Source organism: Phocoena sinus, chromosome 8 (genome assembly GCF_008692025.1).
Source record: "Phocoena sinus isolate mPhoSin1 chromosome 8, mPhoSin1.pri, whole genome shotgun sequence".
In the NCBI taxonomy this organism is placed as follows: Eukaryota; Metazoa; Chordata; class Mammalia; order Artiodactyla; family Phocoenidae; genus Phocoena; species Phocoena sinus.
In genome coordinates, this window is record NC_045770.1 from 94,442,629 (window position 1) to 94,461,484 (window position 18,856).

At 49.9% G+C, this 18,856-nt stretch overlaps 1 protein-coding gene across 1 annotated transcript in view; it reads left to right on the forward strand.

The window, feature by feature from the left end:
• The window catches only part of LOC116758380 (probable inactive 1-aminocyclopropane-1-carboxylate synthase-like protein 2), a 106,851-nt gene that overhangs the window by 49,996 nt on the left and 37,999 nt on the right, over window positions 1-18,856 (forward strand).

Consider the following 18,856-nt stretch of genomic DNA (forward strand, 5'->3'; position numbering starts at 1 on the left):
GCTGCCGCTCTCAGCCTTGCCTTGTGCTGGGAGAATGTGTCCCTTCTCCATCACCTCTGGAGGAACAGGCAAGGGAGCAGGGGCCGGGATGTGCTGGGTTAGCCATCCAATGGCGTCTCTCTCGCTCACCAAATCGCCATCAGCATTGCGTGGTGGTTAAAAGCATGGCATTTGGAGTTCGGCAAAGCTTGGTCTGAATCCAGTTCTGCAGTTTCTTAACTGTTTTGAGCCTCAAATCCCCCACGTGTGAACTGGGGGTGACAGTGGGCCTCACTGAACAGGGGGTCGTGATGCTTGAATGAGACAAGGTATGTGAACAGTTCAGCTGGGAACTGTCCCAGGGCAGTGACTAAATAAATGCAGGTGCCCCATGTCATCCTCACCAGCGTGTACAGACGTGAGCCTGGTTAGAGTTGGATTGCCACAGCCATTTAATCCTCTACTTGACCGTGTGAAGGAAGTGCAGCCAGCCCTCCGTAACCGCGGATTCTGCATCCACAGATACGGGGGCCCACTGTAGTTCGCCATTTTATAGAAGGGACTTGGGCATCCTCGGATTTTGATATCTGCAGGGGCGGTGGTGGGGGAGACTGGACCCAGTCTCCCATGGATACCAAGTCATGACTGTACTGTCAGCCCATTTCACAGATGAGGAGGCTGGGTCACAGGGAGTTTAAGAAAATAGAGCCTGGATTCAAATGTGATCCTGGAGCTTGTCCTTATAACCTTTACTTAAGCTGCCCCTTCAAGATATAGTTGCCATTATTATCGTTACTCAAACATTAACTAGTCACCTGTTTTGTGCCAGATCCTGTCCTGGTCATGGGGGTCACAGAGACATATGTATAAGATACAGTCCCTACCGTCAAGGAGCTCCCAGTCTTGTAGGGGAGACAGAAAGAGAAACAAACAATACTGAGCCATGTGGAAACCAGGAACCATTTTACCAAGCAGAAAAGTTGGTGAATAATACTCATTATTTGTATGCAAAATGAAATCACAACCAGGAGCTGTACTTGCATCCAGGAACAAAGGAAGCTGCCCAGCCCTGGGTGGCGATTTGCTTCCAAGCTTCCCCAGAGGTTGTTTCCAGCTGTTCATTCTTGTGCTACAAACGGCAACAAGCATCCAAATTTTAAAAAAAAAAATGGAGGAGAAATACCAAAATTATTAAAATTGGGAAGTGTTACAAGATTCTGGGGTGAGGCTGTATGGAAAAGAATGGAAGTGGGAGCTTCGTCGGCTGTGACTTGCTGGTGGCAGAGTCTAGCCTCAGTGTGTCCATCTATTCAATGGGATTCATTCATGCATTCCTATATTCATTCAAGAAAATAGGAGATCCGCTCACCTACCTTCAGAGCTGATTTATAAATCTAAACTGTAAGAGGACAGACAGGAGGAATTATAGAAATGGAGGCTTGGCCTCTGCCTTAGAATCATGGCTGGGGTGGGAAGGAGGGAGGTGGAGGCGAGGGGGTGAGCATGAGAGAGAGAGAGAGAGAGAGAGAGAGAGAGAGAGAGAGAGAGAGAGTGTGTGTGTGTGTGTGTGTGTGTGTAAGGAGGCCAAGCCCTGCTTCCCCACAGTCTCCCTCCCCGACCGCCTGGGTGAAAGGGCCTAGGAGGCACCAAATCCCTTTTTCCCCAGCATCTCCTCACCCCACTACAGCCTGGTGACAGATCCTCTCAGAGCCAGAACGGCTCTTCCCAATATTAATGGCTCAGGAAGGGGGCCTTGGTGGCCGCTGATCGGGGAGAAGGAAATGGGCTTGCAATTATAGGCTTTGTTTTTCTTTTATCTGCAGGCAAAGGAGGTGGGGAAAGTGTTCCTGCTTCTTTGTCCCTGCTCCTTGGTCCCTGCTCGTGGGCCAAGGTGACACAGGCTCTCCTCCCTCCTGTGTCCTGTGGCCCCAGACCACTTGGGGTGCATTGCGGTGGGGGCAGAGATGGGGACAGGGTGTGGGACTGAGCCTCCCCACACTGCTCTGGGTTGTGTTTGAACCTGGCCTTGAAGACTCATCTCTTCAGATTCCTCCGCAGACTGTCCCCCACCCTCTCCACGCTTTGTCCTGCTTGCACCCAAGTAGAGGACATAGGACCCCTGGGAATGACTCACTCATAGGAAGAATTTGCATCCCCAGATGGTTTTCAAGCAAAGCTGATGGCATGAGGGTATCTCTGGCTTCTGTTTATAACTAGTCCTGACACAGGAGGGCCAAAAGTCATCCCTGGGGCCAGTCCATGGTTTTACCACTCATTTCCCAAGAGACTGGGCCTTGGGAACTTCCAGTAACTTCGGAGGCTATAGTCAGGCGATCACTCCCCAAGGGCTACTGCCCCCTTACTCGGGTGGGAGGGGCTCTCCTAGGTCCTAACTGGCACCTGGAAAAGGGCGGTTTGGGAATCTACCTTCCATGAGTCTGAATGCTGTGTGACATCAGGCAGGCTATTCAACCTCTCTGAGCCTCAGAATCCTCACTGGTGAAAAGGGGATAGTCACCTTACCTGGAGTGATTTTTGTTGTAGAGACTAAATGAGGTAATATGCAAAAAACCCTGACAAGGCCCCTGGTGGAGAAGCTACTCAATAAAAGGGAGTGGCTGCTATGGCCTTGCTGGGGGCTGGAGGGGTCCGCATGGGGCACTGTGATGGTGGCCCGTCCCAGTGTGGGATATAGCATGACGTTCCGGGTTTCAGCAGAGAAAGGCCCTGGAAAGAACTTCTCAGGGCCTTTTCAGCCATTGTCAGCTTCTGCCCGCTGTCTTTGAAGTTCGCGGCATGGAGAGGCAGCCTGGGAAGTTTCCAGGAGCTCTGACCCTGCTGCTGCCCGTGGGCTGTGGGTCTGGGTTCTGCCGGGGGGGGGGGGGGGGGGGCGGCACCTGTCACCCACCAGGTGGTGAGTGTCTCACTCTGGAAGGCTCTCACCCTGTAGGCGGCAGCCCGTAGCAGGGAGCTCCTCCCTCCTGAAGAGAGGAAGGTGAGGGCTCCTGGGAGAGGCTGGGGTCAGGGTCACCAGAACCAGACATCTGGGACCCTGAGCAGAGACTGCCTAGCTCCCTGCAACCTTTAGTTCTGATTGGTGCTGAGGACCAGGGATAGAGCTGAGCCTGCATGTAGGAGGGGGGAAACTGAGGCAGGGGGCTCCCAGGAGTGAGTCAAGCGCAGGAGGGAAAGTGTCCCAGGCAGCTGGAAGCACGTGTACAGAGGCTTGGAGCCAAGAGAACCAAGCAGGTCAGTCAGGGGATGGGCATCGATTGGGCTGTCCTGGGCCAAACTCTTTTTCTTGGTGCCTGTCCATCCATGTGCCTCCCTTGGGGACCCCCAAACCACCCACAGACCCCAAGATTAAGAGGTGGGAGAAGCAGTTTCACCAGCCTGTTCTAAAATTTAAGCTCCAGCTGATCCCTACCCGCATCCAGGGCTTTCTGGGCCAAGCTGAGGTCCGGCCCACTCCCCATAAATGTGGTTTTGCCGCTCCCAAGGGTGTGTTCACAGCAGTTTCTTATTCGTTCTCAGGGCAGCCCTGTGATGCGGGCATGATATCCCTCTTTCCCGCGTTAGGATAAGGAGGCTCTGGGAATTGAGGGAGCTTGCCCAATGTCACAGAGCAGGAAAATGACCCCCGGGGTCTTCCCCTCCCTTCGCCCACCACATCCCCAGAGATGCACTGAAACCTCTCTCCTCAAAGTGTGGTCCAAGTCAAGGGCACCGGCAGCATGTGGGAGCTGGTTAGAAATGCAGAATTTCAGGCCCCTCCCTGGACCCCCAAATCAGAATCTGCATTTTAGCAAGAACTCTGATAATTTGCAAGCACTTTACAGTTGGAGAAACACTGCTTTAGAGAAGTTCTTTCCCCTTAGGGTGATGCAACTTCCTGTAGGCAGGAGAGGATACCTACCTACTTCAGCAGGGTCGACCCCTAACGCGGGACATTCGGACACTCGCAGGAGATCTGTTTTACGGGGACACACTGGGGTGACGAGGGTGGCCTTGTCTTCAAAGACCCTTCCCTCCTCGCCCACCACTTCTCCCCTGGGCCAGCCTGCAAGTGCACCCCCAGCCCTTCATTGTACAGGACAGCTGGAGAGGCGGTGAGGGGAGCCGTTTCAATAGCTGCCTCCCCAAGACTCCCAGTCTTTCCCTGCCCCCAGCTCCCTGCCTGGTGAGGCTGATTGTCCCATTCAGCGCCCCTCCCTGCATTGGCTGACGGGCTTTCAAACCCCCTCGCTGCCTAATTACCGCTGATCAGGGGCTGCACGTGCAGGCTTCTGTGAATAAGTGATTCTGTAATTACTGCTTGTACCCACTCTGCCTCAGGCGGGGGCGGAGGGGAGGGTCCTGAGGACAAAGGGATTTCACTGCGGGGAGAGGGGGGGACCTGAGGGCAGCACCGGGCTTTGTTCAGCTCCTGGGCTTGGGGGCTCAGGAGGCAGATCCCCTGTGATGAGGCCGGGCTGATGGAGGGAGCCACAGCTGAGGAGGGGCCGCTAATGCAAAAACAGCTTTTGTGCATTGGGTGTGTTCTCGGCCAGGGTCTGTGCTCCGTGATTTGCATACCAGATTTCACACCAGCTCATCCCGATTGCCCTGGGACGTTCACAGTATTCACGCATCCCCAGAACCCACCCACCTCTACCAGTTCCAGCAAACCTTGGACAGGTGCTCACACTACAGCTAATTCTCTCAACAACTAGAAGAGACAGCAGGCCCCTTAACCCCGTTTTACAGATGGAGAAACCAAAGCTCAGAGAGGTTGAGGATTTTGATCAGGGCCGAACAGCTGCTAAGTGCCGGAAGCTGGACCTGGACCCAGGCTTATCTGATTCGAAAGATCCAGAGGGCAAGGAATCTGACCAAATGCCAAAGTGCAGAGGAGGGCAGGCCCTCGGGCCCAAGTATGCAGTGTGTGGCAACTGCCCCATCTTTTCTTTGAACCCTGGCCTAGGCCTGTGGCCCTCACCCACCCTCCGCTGGCTGCCCATTAGAATTTCCAGCCTTTCTCTGTACAGACTGTCTCTCCTGGACCTAGGACTGGGCCAGACTCAGAAGGTGTGGACTGCGCAGACCCAGGACCTGCCTAGACCCTCGGGGACAAGGTGCCCAGGACAAGGGGCAGAGCTCTGGCCTCAGAGTCTGGGTGCTCGAGGCCTGCACCTACCACCAAAGTGCAGCACCAGAGGCCCAGGCTACTTTATGGGGAGGAGCGGTGGGCTTGAAGGCAGGCAGGCAGAGGCCCCTTCTAGGGCTGCGCGCCAGCTGGATGCAGAGTGGCTGAGGGTCAGTGTGCCTGGCTTTGCAGCCCTAGCTGACTGTGTGACCTTGGGCAAGTTACCTAACTCCTAGGTGCTCCCCAAAGAGGGGATAATGATGTTGCCTGCCTCTTTAAGGTCTTAAAGAGACAAGGCATGGGGCTTCCCTGGTGGCGCAGTGGTTGAGAGTCCGCCTGCCGATGCAGGGGACACGGGTTCGTGCCCCGGTCCAGGAAGATCCTGCATGCCACAGAGCGGCTGGGCCCGTGAGCCATGGCCGCTGAGCCTGCGCGTCCGGAGCCTGTGCTCCGCGACGGGAGAGGCCACAACGGTGAGATGCCCGCGTACCGCAAAAAAAATAAATAAATAAAAATTAAAAAAAGAAAAAGAGACAATGCATGGAAAACTCTTACTATGATGCCTGGCGGAAATAATAGCTAGTTGTTGCTATTCTTGTTATTATTTTTAGTGATCTCCCTCTCCCTGGGTTTGGGGACTCAAGCTAACAACTCCCCATCCCCACCCCCAGGCTGCAGCAGGGTCCTGGCAGGCCTGGCTGCTGTTTGAGCCAATGAGAGCTGAGGGGAGAGACCGACACTGGCCCAGGGACTAAAATAGAGACAAAGCTGTCTCCAAAGCCAGGCTTTCCAGGACAGTTTTGCCCATACAAGGCCAGAGTCGGTGCCACCTGGCAGCCCCTTGGGGCAGGGAGCTGCGGGGCGGACTGCCTCAGGCCTGCTCTGGGTTTGGCCAGATCTGCCTGGGGCCGCCCCAGTCACATGCTTCTTCTCCCTCAGATTGATGGCTCTCTGGGGGCTGAGTTTTATTGGAAATCAGTTTGAGAGAAGCAGCCCCGGGCTCCAGGCCCCCCTCCTGGCCAGATATGCCAGAGTCTGGATGGGAAAGAGGCCCTAAGGCCCAAGATGCCCCTCTTGGATGTGGAATTTGCAGCCATTGCTTCTGGGAGTATCTGGGCAAAAGCCGGGGCTTCAAAATCTCCCCTAGAAACAGACTTCCAGGCGGTGCAATCATGGGCCACCTAGGTCCTCTTAACCAACTCCTTGATTTTTTAGAGACAAGGCCCTGGACTGAGTTCAAGAAAAGGCACTTGAGTGTAGTGGGAAAGACAGCATTTGAAATTTGCCTCTGCCATGCAGAAGCTGTGTGACCTTGGCCTAGGCGCTCAACCTCTCTGAGCCTCAGTCTTGATTTCTGGTAAATGGGGATAATAACGCATGCCTTGACAATGTGTGGTGAGGATTAAATGAGACGATGGCAGGATGGAATGAACAAGCCCGGGGCTGGCATACAGTAGGCCTTCTGTGCATGCTCACCCTTGGTCACAAGACGGTATGGGCAGGAGTTTGGATGGTGAAGTGAGATTGGTCTCAATTCCTTGAAATAGCGCATAGGATTCACCTCTCCCTCAAGGTACGTCAGGCACCTGAGCGTAGGAAGAAGGTTCTCGCACAGACAGCACCCACCCAGCACTGTGTATGTACGTGGGACACTGGTCCGGCCTGGAGGGTGATACGGCAGCGGATTCTCCAGCCAATTTCCAGGCTACTGTCTCATTGCCCCATCAAGCTGGACATGCCAATACTTCAGTGCCCCAAGGGCATCTCCCAGATGCTTCTCACACCCCAGGCTGAGTCATCCTCTGTGGCTGCCACTTACTCCAGACCATAAGCAGATGCTCAGTGATTGCTCTTGGTGGTGGTAGTGGGGACCCTGACCACTGCAGGAATGAGACCCTTCTTCCCTGCAGAAAGCAAAGAGGTGGCACAGCAGCCATGGACAGCATGGCCGAGGAGCAGGGCCTGGAATACAGGGGCCTGTTCATGCTCTGGTCGGTGGGCAGCTTGCCTCTCGGGGACCTCCTTCAGCTGTCAGGGGACCTGATCAGCACCATGGGGACCATCCTTATTCTGTCACTGGGAGGAGCAGGGCTCATCTGAGCCTTGTTTTTCTTATCTGTAAAAGGGGAGTTTGTCCAGACAGTGAGTGCAGGGGTTTAGAAGGTGGGCTTGGGGCCAGCCGCGTGAGTGTTAAGTGTAGACCTCCCACATGTGACTTGTGTCCACCTGGGCAAGGTGTTTAGCCTCTCTGGGCCACTGGGTGTGGCAGTGGTGATAACACCTGTCTCCTAGGTTTGCTGCTTTAAATGGTCCGAGGCACCTGGTAACACTGCTGACCACCCCGCTGGTGCCAGGCACTGCCCGAGCGAGTTACCTGTATCAGCAAGTTCCATCTTCCCAACAACCCCAGAAGTAGGTGCCAATATCAGGCCCCGTTTACAGATGAGGAAACTGCGGTCCAAGTTCCCATAGCTAAAGAGTATCAGGACCAGGATTCAAAGCCAGAGAGTTTGGCTCCAGAGCCCACACGCTTAACAAATAAATGTCAGCTCTCATTGTTGTCGCTGTTGTGTTATTAACATTAAGCACGATGCCTGCTGCTCCATAAGTGCAAGCTTCTGTTGCTAATGAACAAGACACGAGTGACATGGTCTCAGTGGCCCCAGGCCTTTGCTTCCCCAGCTGCTGGAGAGGTTTCCGACGTTTCTTCCCTTCCCCAAACACACAGGAGGGTCTACGAGTGCCTGGCCTGCTCCTTGGGTCTAGGCTAGGACTTGGTTGGAGGAGGGGGATTAGAAGAGCCAGGAGAGGATTGCCAGAGAATATAGGTGTGAAACAAAATTGGGGGAAGACAAAACTGTACGTGGAAAGTGACACGCAGAGCTTACGAGTTGGTTCCTCTTAAGCACCCTTTAAGAAATGTGAGTTTTAGGGGCTTCCCTGGTGGTCCAGTGGTAAAGAAGCTGCCTTCCAACGCAGGGGACGTGGGTTCCACCCCTGGTGGGGGAACTAAGATCCCACATGCCGCAGTGCAACTAAGCCCGCACGCCACAACTACCGAGCTCGCGTGCCTCAACTAGAGAGCCTGCGTGCCGCAAACTACAGAGCCCATGTGCCCTGCAGCCTACGTGTCACAACTAAAGAAGAGAAAACCTGCACGCCACAACTAGAGAGAAGCCCGCACACCACAGCAAAGAGCCCACGCGCTGCAATGAAAGGTCCCACATGCCTCAACGAAGGTCCCACGTGTCACAACTAAGACCCAAAGCAGCCAAAAATGAATAATAAAATAAATAAATAATAAATAAATAAATCTTTTTTAAAAAATGTGAGTTTAAAAAAAATCCATTAAATGAATTGTGAACCATTGAATTGTGCCATTTGAATCCAATACCACTTAGAGACTGAGCCATGTGGGCCCGCCATCAGCAGGGTCACGCTTGATGTTGAGTGAAAATGTATGCCCAGGCTTCAGGGGAAGCTTTGGATGCACAGGGAGATGAAGGAAGAGGGCTAACCTTTGGTGCCTCCAAACCACCCTTGAGTCTTGACACTCTCATGAATACCTTCCCCCTTAGTGAGACTACACACTCCACCTTCCCTTGTTCTACAGCCTTCTGAGGTCTACGGGGGCTCAGGCCCCTCCCGGGGACGGTAGACATGAAGGAGTATCAGCTGCATCCCAGTGAGTTCTGAAGCAAAGGCCCTCTCCAAGCAGCCTGTGGTGGGCAATGAGGGCTGGAGTCCAGGGCCGCTGGGGGGAGTACAGCCCCATCAATGTCTAGGTCGCAGGCCCAAAGAGCCCTTGTTCTTAACACTCTGGTGCAAACAAGAGGGGACTGTGAAAGACAAGAGCCACTGGGCAAGTGCAGGGCCTAGGAGTGGTCAGGGGAGCAGACAACAGAGCTGACCACTAAGGCCAGCGTGCCTGCATCCCCAGTGGAGGGCCACGATGTCTTGTAGGGGTTGATGTGCCGAAATGGGGTGACTGGTGGCATAGTGTTTTAAAAGTGAATCTAGGGTGGCACAGTGGTTAAGAATCCGCCTGCCAATGCAGGAGACATGGGTTCGAGCCCTGGTCCTGGAAGATCCCACATGCCGCAGAGCAACTAAGTCCGTGCACCACAACTACTGAGCCTGCGCTCTAGAGGCCACGAGCCACAGCTACTGAGGCCCGCGCGCCTAGAGCCCGTGCTCCGCAACAAGAGAAGCCACCGCAATGAGAAAGCCATGCACCGCAACAAAGAGTAGCCCCCGCTCGCCGCAACTAGAGAAAGCCTGCGAGCAGCAACAAAGACCTAACACAGCCAAAAACAAACAAATAAATTTATTTAAAAGAAAAAAAGTGAATCTACTACCTACTTCCATCAATTGTAAGATAAACCATTGACTTTATCCTAGTTCTTTGGGAGACTAAAAAAAAAATGCTGCCTTTTATATGTGCATATCAACTGGAAGGCCCAGTCAGATATCCAGACTATTACAATGTGAACAAATCACGCGTCTTGGAATCTGGGGGCTCTGGCTGCTCACAGCAAGGCATCCCTGTGAGTGACGGATTTAATTTGTTATCTAAGCCCAGAACCCTTTCCATGTCTTCCTAAAAGTTATCTGGTCTGGAAAATGGCAAAAGAAAACTGGAATATAGAAGAGAGAACAAGAGGTACGAACAAGAGGGGGTTTTGCTGACATGAAAGCCCAGATTGAGGAGTTTGCACTATATTTTTAACAAGAATCTGTACACATATCCATGTACGTTACCTCTATCCTTAGTCTGTGAAATGGTGACTCAGGCGAATTGCGTGATGGAAAAGCTGGGAAATAAGTGTCCAAATAAGTTGAAATATCGTGTTGCCCTCAGGGTCTGTAATCTGGGGCTCTTCCAGTCTCTCCACCCTTTGGAGAAAGAAACACAGGAATCCCCTACACCTCCCTTGCCTGTGATTTGACTTCTTAAGTATCTCTCAGAGGGTTTCCCATCTCCCCATCTGCCCTGCGAGCTATTTAGTCCCTGCTGCCTTCACCTCTTGCCTGGACATTTGTTCAACTGGCATCTTTGCCCTGACCTCCCCCTCTCAACGCCCCCATCAGTTAGGCTAAATCCCCCATTGCTGGCTCTGACACTGGCACTTCTTCATAGCACTCATCGTGGTCCTAACTGTGGATTTATCACTGAGCTTGTTTAAGTAATGGCTGCCTCCCTCCACTTCATCAGTGCCCTTGAGAGCAGGGACTACACCTGTTTTTGCTCTTGATTCTGTCCCCTGCACTTAGCACAAAGCTAGGAAGGGGTTTGAAACGTGTTTTGACCAAGACTTTGTGAACACGTCCATGTAAGTTAGCTCTGTCCTTACAACTAGCCTCTATCTCTCCTTATCCGTAGCCATGGAAAGTGCTCAATAAATATTTGTGGAATGAATGGATAAATGAATAAACAAGCTTTAAACATAAAAAAAGAAGTAAATAATTTTTTACGTGTATAAAATCAGTTTTTCTCCTCCCCACAAAACAAATGCTGCGGAAATATTTCAAGACCGTCCATTTGGAAGACATATTGGCCTGTTCAGAGCTCACATGTGGGTGGTGGAGACCCTCACAGACCGTGTGTGTGTGTTTGTGTGTGTGTGTGTGTGTGTGTGTGTGGTTGAGAGGCTAAAAGAGTATTCCCTGGGGAGTGTAAAAAAGAGGAAGACAGTGAAGATTCTATCTCTATCTCATTACCTATTAAGATACAAATACATCCAACCAAGAATCCTGGAGGCTTATATTAAGTAGAAACCTACTAAATATTTGTGCAATGAGTGCAGATGTGAGGGAATCGCTCCCCTGGTGCTGATGCTATGCGAGGGTGCAGGAGAAAAGAGTCTCCCTTACAGTCTTTTCTCTCTCCAACTTGCCAAGGTCTTCTCCTGGGTGACCTGTGGGCTCCTGTGAGGAGGTGATGGCCCAGGCAGTGGTCAGTGGGGCTGGTGTTTGGCTCTAGATATATCCCCTCTTTATACCCACTTTGTGCTCAGTCCTCCATAAAGACCTGGTGCTGGCTAAGTGTGGCAAACAGGGTCTCTTATATACTCTTTTTGGGAGTATAAAGTTGATCAACTTTTTGTGGGGCAATTTAACAATAGCTGTCAAAAACTTAAAGACACATATCCTTGATGGGGGAAAATTCCCTTCCATGAATCTATTCCATGGTTATACTTGAACTTGTGTGCAGAGATGGATATATAAAGATGTCCATTGCAGTGTAAATTATGCTAGCAAAAAGTCAGAACAACTAAATGTCTAACAATAGGGAAATGGCCTAATACATTGTGGTCCAGCCGTACCATGGAATATTATAAAGTTGCAAGATGGTTTTCTCCATGTTACACTCTCTTGGTTCTTCCCAACTTAAGAATGTTGCTTCTTAGTGTCTTCTTTTTGAGTTCACCTCCTCCCAAATGTCAATAGTGCTGAGGCTGAGAAACTTTAGGCTAGAACAGTGCCTGGAACAGAGGAAACAGTCACTACATATGTGGTGAATGAACAGAGCCTGATATGTAGTAGGTGCTCAATAAATAATTGTTAAATGATTGAAGGAAAGAGAATGAGGTAGATCCATATGTGCCAATAAGAAAACGAGTTTAAGACACATTGTAAAAAAGCAAAGTTAAAAACAGTATGCATATTACTATCACTTTGGTGTTAAAAATAGACATAAACAAATGGATATGCTTGTCTATGCATAGGAAATTCATGTAAAAGAACATAAATAAGTCTTCATAATGGTTATCTCTATGAGTGGGACAGAGTTTGGAGTGGAGAATAAGGGAAAACATTGGCTTTTCATTTCATAGTTTTTGAGCTGTTTAAATTTTCTATTATGAGCATAGAGTGATTCTAGAACAACCACCACCACCACCAAACCCAGTTTAATTAAAAGAACAAAAACAATACCACAGGACTGCTTGGTACACCTTGGTTGCAACAAGACCTAGATGTAAGAAGTGGCATTTGAGGCCTTGCGGAATGAGCCCTCTAGGTCAGTAACAGCTGAACGTGAGTTTTTCATAACCTGCAGCTGTTCAGAGCCTGTGACCCACCCCCAGCTTTGAACTCGTCTGTAGAGGTCTTCATATCAACTCTAAGAAGAAGGCCTCTCTGTCACCATTTTTACTGCTAAGGAAGCTGAGGTCCAAGGAATTTAGTACCTTGCTGAGGGAGAAACATCAGAAAAGCACCTTTGCTTTGACCCAGTGGGTGCTGGTTGGGGAGGAGGCATGTATTAGTTAGCTAGTGCTGTGAAACAAAATATCCCCAAACTGTATCTTAAGATAACAAACATTTAATATCTCACAGTTTCAGAAGGTCAGGGTTTCAAGAGTGGCTTAGCAGGTGATTCTGGTTCAGGGTTTCTCAGGAGGCTGCCATCAAGCTGTGGGGAGGGGCTGCCATCATCTGAAGGCCAGACTATGGGGGTGGGGGGTGGGGATCTACTTCCAGACTCACTGTACAGTCATGGGAGTCCTCAAGTTCTCAATCGCTCTTAGCCAGAGGCCCCAATTCTTTTCCACATGGGCCATAGGCTTCCTGAATGTCATTATGACATGTCACCTGGCTTCCCCCAAGAGGATGAGCTGAGAAAGAGAGAGAGAGAGAGAGAGAGAGAGAGAGAGAGAGAATCCCAAGACAAAAGCCACAGCCTTTCATAACCTAATCTCAGAAGTGACATGCCATCATTTCTGCCATATTCTACTGGTCACACGTACAGTGTGGGAGGGCACCACACAAGGCTGTGATTCCCAAGAAGTGGGATCATTGGGGGACATCTCGGAGGCTGGTGACCAGAGGGCAGCTCCTGGCAGAGCCTTATGCTGAAAGTCTGGATTCCATTCTTAGGTGGCCCCTGGGGCAGGAGCCTAAGAGGACCCACCCGGATGAGTCCTCTGGTACAGTGGGAGACACCATGGAGAGACACCTGGGAGGAAGGAAAGGTGTGGGCCTAGGCCTCCAGAGCCCTTCCCCGACGTGGGCTCCTGCTCCAACCCCAAGAATTCACAGGCAAGTCATTGTACTTCTTGGGTCTCAGCACCCTCCCTCCACCCAGAGCCAGTGATGACTCAGCTGCCTACTGCCTTCCCTCCTCTCGGGGATGTGGTGATACAAATGCAGGGGGCACGCTGGAGACAGTGGGCACTGTCAGTGCCATAATCACAGGCATGATAGAACTGCTCTAGACACAGTCTCTCCACGCTGGCCGTGTGACAGGTGCTTGGTAAGCACCTGGTAATGGACTAATGGCTCCTTCTGTAAACACATGTATTGAACGCTTACTGCACACCAGGTCCTTTGATAGGGCACAATGCATGCACTATATCAGTGTTTGCCCCCAGCACACCCAATAAGCTTGGTAACCACAGTAGTCCCATTTTGTAGACCGGAAACTGAGGCTGGGAAGGGTAAGCGCGTTGCCTGTACACAGGACTTGCACCCAGATCAGCCTGGCTCCGAAGCCTCTGCTCTTGCCTGTGATGCGGCCCTTCCTCCTCCCTACTCTCCCCTCATGGGAATCAGGGACTTCTGATAGAAAACATGAGCCTGGGACCTGTAAGGCACTTTATATAGGCCTCCAAGTCCTCTATTCCTCACTAAAGAGGAGGAGAAGCTGCAGTCCCCAGACAAGAAGCACCTTCCCTCCTTGAGTGCGGAGGAGAGCCCAGACCCAGAGCCTCCTAAGAGCCAGGCCAGTGGTCTTTCACTTCTGTCTGCAAGCCCAGACCTGATAGCAGATCATGCCTGGGTTCACTTTCAAGGTTAGAACTAACTCCCAGAAGGGCAGCATGCTAGAATGAGCCTGGGCTATGGCAAGAGGCAGACATTTGTTAAAATCCCACTCCTTTGTCCTTGGGCAAGTAGTTAATCTTTCTGAGCCTCAGTTTTCATATCTGTACAATGGGGAAGTCACACTCATTTCTGAGTTCATTGTGAGGATTAAATGAAACATAAACAGTAAAAGTACCTGGCGTGTTGTAAGTACCAAATCATATTCATTTCTTTGTTTCCTTTGGTCTTTTTTTTGGTCATATTGTAGAAGCTCCAACTCTCCCTGCAATAAAAATGTTCTTTTTTGGGGTTGAAACAGGGGCCCTCAGTCTAGCCTGATAGGTTTTTTCTCTGTGGGGTCCTAACATCCCCAAACACCTCTTCCAACTAGTGAAGACCTGTACAGCATTGATGGGAACTTTGTATTCTGTGCCTTGATTAAAGCCAGGCCTGAAGCCCCCAGGAAAATGGGGCCTTGATACAGCTGGCTTAGTTTCAGCCAATTGTCCCTCTGGTGGACCAGGTCAGGGGAGGTTCCTGCAGTATTTCTGGAGTGGAAAAACCCCAGGTTGCAGGCTGGTGCCTGTGACAGCACTGCTGGCCAGCTTAGTCACTGGGGGCAGGCCTGGGAGGTGGTTGGATTCCAGCAACAGAGGTTCCTTGGGGAGTCTCTGCTTCTGTCCTAGCAGAGCTGGGAGAGGGGCCACGGGAGAGCAGACATTCTAGAGACACTCAGCTAGTCCCCAACGGCATTGAAAAGGATCCTAAATCCTCTCCTAGCGACTTTGACCTGAGGTTTTAGGGAAAATCAGGGTCCTGTACTGCTTGCTCGCTCACAGATGGTTGAGTTAATAGAACCAGAAAAGGATAGTTTCCATTCCTCTGGGAAGGCTGGCTCTGGGCAGAAGGTGGTGGTGGGGTGGCGGCCCTCAGTAACTGAAGGGTGGCTGCACCAGGCCTTGAAGGTCCTTTCCAATCCTGAAAATACCAGGATTCGTGACGCAGGGCTTTCCTAGGGTCAAGCAGACAAGCGTGGGCGTTCAGAGGCAGACCTGCTGCAGCATTTCTGGGGGAGAGGCGGGGCCGAGAACCAAGACCCAGGGTGGTCGGTGGGAAAAGCACTGGACGGGTAGTCCGAGCTCTGACTGCCCTTGTGACTCAGGGCAAACCACTTCCCTCTCTGAACCTCAGTTTCCCCACTTAAAAGATAGGGAGGGCGTGCTCTTTCAGAGAACCCCTCCAGCTCTGAAATCTCTGATTTGTTTCTGGGGTTTTTGCTTCATCCTTGGTAACCTGGAGACCTGCCAAGGCACAAATATTTATAGAACCCTTGGCATCTTGTCAGGTGAGGTGGGAGGAACAAGTAATTTCAAAGCCAGCCTCTGCCCTCCTGGAGCACTTCAAGGGTGCTCAGATATATACAGGTTCACCCACAGAAGTGGCTACTCAGTACCCAATGGACAGTACCTATCTATGGGGGACCAGAGGAAGAGAGATCAAGGTGGCCTGGGGTGGTCCAGGAAGGCTGCTTGGAGGAGGGAGAATTTGAGCCAGGCCTTGGAAGATGGACAGAATTCACTGGGTTAAAAGAAGGGAGCAGGGTGTCCCATGCAAGGCCTGGTCAAAAGTCAGGGCTCACATATACATACAATTGTGTGGTATGTGCACTGCTCAACTCCTGGAGTCACCAGTCACGTGTGGGCCATGTGACTAGCACTGCCTGTGTACAACCTATATGGCCTCACGAAAGTCCCTGGAAAAATTGCTGGAATAGATGTCTTCCAGGGCCACAGGAGTGGGGAAGAGTCTCTGCCCATTTGCCCCTTGGCGTGTGAGGTGGTACTGTTCTCCCAGCCTTGGGGATCAGCCCTGCTCATTCACTGAACAAGGCTCCAAGTGTCATGAAAAGAGTATATATAGAATGGATGCACCACAAGGTCCTACTGTATAGCACGGGAAGCTATATTCAGTATCCTGGGGCAAACCATAATGGAAAAGAATATAAAAAAGAATGTATGTAAGTGTATAACTGAGTCACTTTGCCATACAGCAGAAATGAACCCAACACTGTAAATCAACTATAATTCAATGAAAAAACAAATTAAAAAAAAAGAGTACAGTCAAAGAGATGAGGTTCAGATATTTCCTCCGCTGCCTCGTGGGATCCTCAGGAAGCGACTACCTCTCCAGGACTCAGTTTCCTCCTTGAAAGCAGGCATCACAAGAGTCCGTCCTTACTGGGTTGTGGAGGAGATGAAAGCAGGTCGTGTACGTGAAGTGTCCAGCCCTGGGCTTGATAAATGGTGCACGTTATGGCGACTGACTTGGGGGACAGAGTGAGAGGACGGGTGGAGTGGTGTCTGGAAGCTGCTGGGTGCTGGGAAGGGACAGGGTGGGGGTGAGCAGCTCACGCTGAGGCTGTGCATGAGCTATTGCCAAGTAGCGATGATTTTGCCAGAAAGTTTTAGATGGTTTCTAGGGCAGCATCAGGGTCTCCTGGGAGAAGGAGAAATGTTTTGTGAAGAACCTTGGAGCCAGGGACCCAGGGGACCAGAATTCTTTTCCTCGCCCACCAGGAACCTTGGGCCACTCCCTGCATCTAGGCCCCTGTCTGTCCCCCACCCCTACTAGGGGAAGGACCCTCACAGTGGCTGGGCCCCTTGGATTCCCTGAGCACTGCCCAACCCAGGCTTGGTTAAGGAGACCGAAGATGAAGGTGCCTGGGAGAGGTGAGCTTCCCAGGGGTATCGCGACTCCAGGCAGGCAGCTCCGCCAGACTGGGATGTGAGCTCAGAGCAGCGGGGTCTATAACGGGAGTGTTAGCTTCACCCCACTCACACCAGCTCTGAAGACACAGGGCTGAGCAACGGGAGGCCCCAGCTCGCCCCAGCCGCACTCAGGTTTGCCCTCCTGACACAGGAGGCTATGGCAGTCAGCACAGAAGCTTCTCCCGCGGGCTTGGATTCAGCCCAGGCTCGACTTCCTCTTTCCTGGCCTGTGCAACCAGAGATTGAGGGCACTTCGCCTGGTGGGGGCCACCAGCACACTCAGTCCTTTGAGGCCCATTATAGAAGGGTTTCCAGGCTTGGGGACAGGATAATAATAGTAACTAATCATCTTTTAATAAAGCAGCTTTATTGAGATATAATACAGATCGCAAAATTTACCCTTTAAAAATATACAGGTCAGTGGTTCTAAGTATACCCACAAAGTTTTGCAACTGTCACCATGATGTAGTTACAGAACATTCTCTTCACTCTAAAAATAAATTTATAACAATTTTTAAATTAAAAAAAATTTTTTTTTCATTTTTTGGCTGCATCACACGGCATGCGAGATCTTAGTTTCCCAACCAGGGATCGAACCCAAGCCCCTTGCCGTGGAAGTGTGAGTCTTAGCCGCTGGACCACCAGGGAAGTTCCAGAAATTTGTAACCATTAATAGTCATTCTCCATTCCTGCCTCCCTACTGCCCCTGGCAACCACTAATTTACTTTCTGTCTCTATGAATTTGATTATTCTGGGCATTTCACATAAATGGAATCATACAATATGTGGTATTTTATGACTGGTATCTTTCACTCGGCATAGTGTTTTTAAGGTTCATCCACATTGTTGCATGTATCAGTACTTTGTTCCTTTTTATTGTTGAGCAATATTCCATTGCATGGATATACCACATTTGCTTATCCATTCATCAGTTGAAGAACTGGATTGTTTCCTCTTTTTGGCTATTATAAATAATGCTGTTATGAACGTTTGTGTATAAGTCTTTGTATTCACATATGTTTTAAATTCTCTAGGATATATACCTAGAAGTGGAATTGTTGGGTCATATGATGACTCTAAGTAAACTTTTTGAGGAACGACCAAACTGTTTTCCCAAGTGGCCGCACCATTTTACAATCCAATCAGCAATGTATGAGGGCTCTAGTTTGTCCACATCCTCACCAACGCTTGTTATTGTCTGTCTTTTTCATTCCATCCATCCTAGTGAGTATAAACTGGTATCTCGTGGTTTTGATTTGCATTTCCCTAATGACTAATGATGCTGAGCATTTTTTATGTGTTTATTGGTCATTTTTATATCTTCTTTGGAGAAAAGTCTATTCAAATCATTTGCCCACTTAAAAAATTGGGTGATTTTCCTTTTATGATTGAGTTGTAAAAGTCTTTACATCTTCTAAATACTAGAGTCTTCCCAGATGTATGATTTGCAAATATTTTCTCCCATTCGGAAGGTTGTTTTTCACTTTCTTGACAGTGTCCTTTGGTAGCACAGTTTGTAATTTTGACGAAGTCTGATAAAATTTTTTTCTTTTGTTACTTCTGTTTTTGGTGCTGTATATAAGATATTGTTACCTAACCCACGGCCGTAAAGATTTATGTCTAAGTTTTCTTCTAAGAGTTTTATAGTTTTACCTCTTAGATTTGGGTCTCTGACCCATTTTAGGTTAATTTTTGCATATATAAATTAGGGGTCCATTTTCACCCTTTTACATGTATATATCCAGCTGTTCTATATCATTTGTTGAAAAGACTATTCTTGTCTCATTGAAAAAAAATCAATTGACCATAAATGCAAGGGTTTATTGTTGGACTCTGAATTCTACTTCATTGATCCATATGTCTACCTTTATTCCAGTACCACACTGCCTTGATTACTGCAGCTTTCAGTAAATTTTGAATTAGGAAGTATGAATCCTCCATCTTTGTTTTCTTTTTAAAGATTGTTTTGGCTATGTGAGGTTCCTTGCATTCCCAAATGAGTTTTAGGATCAGTTTGTTAATTTCTGCCCAAAAACGGGGGTGGGGGACAGCTGCGATTTTGATAAGGATTATGTTGAACCCGTAGCTCAGTTTGGGGCTTGTTGCCATCTTAACAACTTGTCTTCCAATCTGTGAACATGAAATGTCTTTTCATTTATTTAGGTCTTTTTACGTTTCTTTC